A 6874-nucleotide genomic window follows, 5' to 3' on the forward strand; every position below is an offset into this window, starting at 1 on the left:
TTGCATTTACACCAGTTAGGTGAATAATGTAAAATCATATAGTGGTTAAGTGTGAGCAATTACCCTGGTAATCTCACCTTATAAGCTTGCTGCAATAGAATGAACTCTGTGTAGGGGCTTGTTAAATGTTTCATTGATTAGTTTTATTTTTGTTTACTGTTTCAGAATGGGTAGTGAAGATAGGGATTTCTGGATAACTGATATGGGTGGCAGATTCAAGGAGGTGTATTGTTATGATTGGCGTTTACACTCACTGTTATGGGGAACGGACAAGTGGGCATTGCATTGACAATTCTATTGATCTGTGGACACGTCGCGTTATTCTCGGTGGGAATTGGTCCATTTTGCTGGGTTCTGACATCTGAGATCTTCCCACTTCGGGTTCGTGCTCAAGCAGCAACGCTTGGTGCAGTCGGAAACAGATTATGCAGTGGCCTCATTGCCACGTCGTTCCTTTTTGTATCCCGCGCCATTACAGTTGGAGGAACCTTCTTCATTTTCTCTTTGATTTCAGCTGTTTCAGTTGCTTTTGTTTACAAACATGTTCCTGAAACAAAAGGAAGTCTCTGGAGCAAATCGAGTTGTTATTTCAGAAGGGAAATGAAGAATGGCAGAGAGGCGAGGTCGAGCTTGCAGATGTGGAGCATTTGGTGCAGAAAGAATGAATTGGTAATTATTTGGAATTTCTTAGATGACTTAATGCTAGTCACTTGATATACCATCCATCTAAAGGGAAGTCGGAAAGAATGGTCAGCAAATTGTAAACAACATTTTTTGTTTGTATCTTCACAATCAGGAAACAAGAAATTTGCAAAAGGAAATACGAGACAATAAAGAGAAGAAGTACAGATAAGGGATGGTTGAAGAGAATTACTTTGTAATTTGTGAACGAACGTATTGCGTCGGTTAAATGTGAATGACCAAATGAGTTTTTTGTATTAGCCAACCATTTTGTAAAAAATAACTATCATTTCGGTAAAACACACTCATCTGCGACCGTCCATATTTCTGAATCTTTGCCAAGTGTCTCCTGTTTAGTACACGATGTTAAAGTGCCCCAGAAGCCAAAAAAAAAAAGTCACCCTTATGTCATCAAAATGTCCCAAAAGGGTATAAATGTCATCTTATCACACATGCGGACCACATGCTTCGAAATTTGACCACTTAACCAATGTCTAACGACAACTTTAACGGATTGGGACATTTCGATATCATTTTGGGACATTTCAATTTTTCGCCTAACGTCCGGGACATTTTCTTCGGCTTCATTTAAGAACCCTGCTCTACCAAGCAGATCAACCACGCAACAGAAAAGCTCCACTTTTGGTTCTATCCCATAAACATTTTCCATAGCATCAGAGAAGTGAAGTCCTTTCTCGATAAATCCTACATGAGCACAAGCATTCAAGACACCGACAAATGCGATTCCATCTGGTTTAACCTTATCTTTTTTCATCTTCAAGAACATTTCAATGGCACCCTCAGCTCGCCCCTGCATAGCTAGTCCTCCAATCATTGCATTCCAAGTAAACACTTCTTTCCTTCTCATTTTTTCCGAAAACATCCCAGGCCATATCTAAACGCCCAGGCAGCTAAAACACTAGAAAGTACATAATTCCTCTGTCGAACTCCATTCATCTGCATTTCATGGAAAACCCTCAACGCCTCCTTAAAATAACCGCCCTTTATAAACCCATCAATTATCGCACTCCAAGAGACATCGTTTCTTTCAGGCATCTTGTTAAAAAAACTCTTGAGCTATTTCAATCTTCCCAGCTTTGGCATACCCAGAAATCACAGCATTCCAAGACCCATTATTCTTATCCGGCATACTCTCAAACAAACCAATAGCAGAATCCAAATCCCCACATTTCAAATACCCATCGATTATTGCATTCCAACAGATAACATCAGCCTCATGCTCGCTCTTATCAAGCATTCTCGGCGCTTCAGTTAACCGCCACAAGCCGAATACATTTGAATACCAGCACTCCACCCATCTCCTCCAAGTCCATGCTTAAAAACATGCCCATGAATCTGAACACCAAAATCAATCGCTCTTGCTACCGTACATGGAGGATAAGTAAACTTATTACTCACTGAATTAGACACCACCGTATCAATATAAGACGATATTGCTTTCTTGCGTTCATGATTTTCTAAACAACCTTTAATCATTGAGTTCTGTTAGAATACGGGCACCCAACTCAAAACCAATTGACAATGAGTGGAGTGTCCCTTCCATATTATATTAGTGTCCCTCCCATATTATTATATTTTGAGTTATTAAAGGGATACTAACAGTGTGGGACTATTATCTTTCACACGCCCCCTCATGTGTAGCCTCGTTGGGTCTAACACGTGGACCTACGTTGTGTGGTGACCGTTGGGCCTACTCACACACGGGCCTAGCTCTGATACCAAATTAAAGTCTGCGGGCATCCAACTCAAAACCAATTGGCAATGAGTGGAGATGCCCTAAGAATTGTAAACCGCGGGATTTTAGATTGCCCAACAATGTGAGACTAATAATCTCAACACGCCCCTCACGTGTAGCCTCGTTGGATCTAACACGTGGACAATTAAATCGGATGACGCGGAGTAAAAGCGCGGTTAAGTGACTCGTCGCAAATAGTCTGCTCTGATACCATGTTAAAGTGCATGGGCATTCAACTCAAAACCGATTGACAATGACAATGATAATGAGTGGAGTGTCTCTTCCATATTATATTTTAAGTTAGTAAAGGGATATTAACAGTGTGAGACTATTATCCTTCACAAGTTCCATAAAAAGAAAGGACTTGAGGAATACAGGTGAACACTTTGAATGCATGGATAAACTATTGAAGTATGGGTTTGAGCAACATTTAACCAATGAACCAGCAATGAAATTGTCTTACATAAACCATTTCTGATAACTAAAGCATGGGTTCGTTTTAAATGTTGGATTGATTTGTTGCATTTTGTGTTGAAGGGAGTGGTGACTGTTTCTTGGGAGATTCTAGTAATGGGCTTGTTGAAGATTTTCATTTGATGCTACAAGATAAGGAGGAGAGGAATCTGTGGTTGTTATAGCTGTTGTGTTCGTTTTCTTCGTAAAAAGGGAGGAAAAAAAAAAGATTGAATTATGAGAAATGTGCAAGTAATTTTGTAAAAAGGAAGTGGTTAGAAGTTTAATAAGAAATTATGAAAGAAATGAGCAACCGGTCAATATGTCCGAGTGGTTAAGGAGACAGACTTGAAATCTGTTGGGCTTCGCCCGCGCAGGTTCGAACCCTGCTGTTGATGATGATTTTTTTGTTGGGATCCATTAAAACACCATAACTGACACAAAAACTCCAAATTTTTAAGAATGTTTAAATTAGGTCATTTCAATGTTATGTTAATACCACAAATAACCTGGCCATATAAAATGCTTATTTTTTTTCATTCTTTTTCTTATCTCCTTCTCTCCTTTCTTATTTCTTCCATGACCTCCTCCTCCCCACCATCACCAGCAATAGTAGCTGCACCACCACCAAACCAACGAGAAGAGACAGATCCGGCAGCAACATCACCTATGTCTCCTCCACCAACACCTCTTTATGTTTTATTCTACTTTCATGTTCAGATATGTCACTATTAACACCTCCGCCACCACCAAACTGGCGAGAAAAAACAGATCGCCACAAACAACACCCCCGTCTCCTCCACCAACACCACCAGCATCTCTTTTTCTCTATATGTCATGATTTCCATAAACAACACCTCCTGCTTCACCGCCTCATTTTTATTTTCTTTCTCCCCATCATTACATGTCCAGACTCGCGAATAACAGTACCTCAGCCTCCTCCTGCTATCCTCTACAACCACTACCATCACCTCTAGATACAACACCAATAATATTAGAGCACTGCTCCGTCGAACTCGCAAGTGTTGCTATTGAAAAGGCGAGGGTACCCAAATATACGTCAAGTAAAACTTTTCTTACCTATAAGTCCTTTCTCCAAAAGTGATTGTCTATGGACCGAGTCGAGACAATGCAACTAATCGGTTCACACTTCTTGTGATCGTCTATGGATACGAGATCGAGACAATACAACAACGAAGTATGTTTACTTGATAAAAAAGGTTCGGACTTAACCAAACACAATAGGATTGCTTATCGAGTAAATAGGAATTAACGTTTGTGTAATTTACTTTAATTATAATAAAAAAATTATAATGCGAAAATATAAAGTAAATGACACAGCAATATTTTGTTAACGAGGAAACCACAAATGCAGAAAAACCCCGGGACCTTGTCCAGAATTGAATACTCTCATGATTAAGCCGCTACACAAAATTAAACCTAACTTCATATAGTTGAGACCAAGTAACTAAACCTATAGTTCACCTAGTTCCGTCTGTATTCTCACGCCTTCAACTTATGAATAAGTCAAGTACTTGGAACAATTCCTTTGGCTCGTATTCCAAACAGTAAAGGAACAAAAAATTTGTTTGGTATCAACTCTATTCAACCAAGTGATGTGAGTCGGACAAAGGCTCTTCTGTTTATCTTAACATAAACTCCTTCGTCGGGTTCTTAGATCTATCTTATCCTCAACTTCCAAAGATAATTGTTAAGATTTTGCAAGCAATAGTTTTAATCACAAAGAATTGTATTGATGCCGATCTACAAAACTAATCAATCCAATCTACCAAAAGCATAAACCGATTATAGTTGAATCCTCTTATACCGAAACAAGTATTGTGCACACCAAAGATTATGACCCCCAAATCAGAAATCTTCAATATCTTCTTTGTCTTCAAATCTTCTTAGATCTTCAATAAACACCTGCACACAACAACTTGAATCTCTTGTGATCAATCATGCACAGAACGGAGTCTGTTAACAATGGATTATCACAATATCGTCTTTAGCACTAACAACAGTCTAAAGGTCCCTGTCGAAACTTCGATCTAGTTTGAGTGAATCTTATATCAGAAGAGAAGATTCTCAAGCATAAAAAAACTAGGTGCAATCAAAGTTCAACCACCGTTAGTCAATCAAATCAATCGAAAATACAAGATAAACAACAATTATTTAGTTCCCACCAACGGTACTCGTAGAGCTTTTCAATCCCAAAAAAGACTTTAAACTGAGCGGCCGTAAGAGATTTCGCCTAATTAGGTTACTCTCCTCTCCGAATAGGCGGATTCACCAATAACAACACAACCGAGGAAGTTTGATACCACGAAGGATTAGTTTTCTAGAAATGCAAACTTCAAGTATTTATAGACAAAGAAGTTTGGACACCAAGGAATTTCCAAAACCGTAAATATTCTCAAAGATATTCAATATATTTCAAATTCGGTTTCCATAATTCCTGGAAATGTTGTGTTCAAAATAGTGACCGAAAATCTCTTTGGAAAATCTCAACTAGTAAATGCACATTATTAATTCTCATTTTCCTAATATAAAATTAACAACCTTTAAAAGATTCTTAACTTATTTATATTCGATCCTGGGATTTTCTTCCTGTAGCTATTAAGGAATAACCTTGAACAATAAAAGATAAACATTATTGTACATGTTTAAAGTATGCCGACATCCTTACTTTGTAAGTCCTCTTTCATACTTACAACCTTGAAACCGATTTTTCACACTTCCAAACAAGTTTAGAATTGGTTCATCTTACTTTCAAGTACTGTGTGATTGATCAAGAAACACTCAACCAAAAATCATGGGTTTAACGGTTCTACCAAAACAAGTTTCGGCTCTACCTCCATGTGAGTATTGTGCATCGTCACACCAACTTTCCAAAATTCGGTTGAATAGGTACTAGGATCGGTTACTCACATATATATGGTGTCTAACTTATATGTGTTGCACATGTCCATAGGATCGGTTCTCATTTATGCTACAAACTTGTTGCACCTCATACAAGGATCGATTCCCTTTTGTGATATGTTTCACCTCTTCATAGGATCGGTTCCCTTATACCCAGATTCGGTTCAACAAATCACAAACTCGATCATACCATCTCAGGTGATTACTTAAGATCGGTTTCACTAATAAAAGTCATACCAATACATAAGTCAGGCCTTTGTGAATAGTTTTACCAAGAACACAAACAAGTCGTGAGCGGTTATACTAAATCACACATATTGGATGTTCACAAGATATGCAATGAATAACAATCTCAATAACGCCTGGCGATTTCCTTTCGATTCATAAACAAGTTTACGAACTTACTTCCTTAAAACACATGTAAAACATTGTTTCCTAGGATGTAATCCTCACCTCATACCCATACATAATCACGATAGCGTTTAAACGATTATGTCGATGTCTTATCTACATAGTTTAACGGTTAAGCAATAAACTTCATATTGTATTCCTTAATACTATGTCTATCTAGAGTTCAAATATGCTTCGTAGTTTTGTTTTCCATATGCACGACTTGAAAGATACGTTAGTGAATGAAACCGTTCAAGTCAAATATCACTAACCTCAAGTGGAAGGATGATTGTTGTCATTGTAGCTCCTTGCTTCTTCACATCTTCAAGTCTTCGAAATACTTGTAAAGTCTCAAATCCTAATACTTTCAAGCGAACCTATACAAAGTTGACTCTAGTACATAATCAAGCGACTCTTAACATGAGTTTTGATTCACTAAAATATGACAACCAAACTTGACATACCAATGCTTGGTGGATTCAACCGAGCTATGCTCTAACAGCTATCTCAAGCTTGTTTGTCAATTTTAGTTGATCAAAACTATATACTTGATATATATTATAGCTATGTCTCGGATTAGGATAGAAGTGTGTATTTGAGCTTTAGGCTTCACAACGTTCACCAATTGAAGAAGAAGATCTATAGAAGAGCTTGGAGGAACTTCATCAACAA

At 38.0% G+C, this 6874-nt stretch overlaps 1 non-coding gene across 1 annotated transcript; it reads left to right on the forward strand.

Moving 5' to 3' along the window:
- Positions 1 to 3206: 3206 nt before the first annotated feature.
- Positions 3207 to 3288, forward strand: TRNAS-UGA. The gene has a single exon. It is a non-coding gene; the product is annotated as a tRNA-Ser (tRNA).
- The last annotated feature ends 3586 nt before the right edge of the window (positions 3289 to 6874 follow it).

Source organism: Papaver somniferum, chromosome 3, assembly GCF_003573695.1.
Source record: "Papaver somniferum cultivar HN1 chromosome 3, ASM357369v1, whole genome shotgun sequence".
Classification (NCBI taxonomy): Eukaryota; Viridiplantae; Streptophyta; class Magnoliopsida; order Ranunculales; family Papaveraceae; genus Papaver; species Papaver somniferum.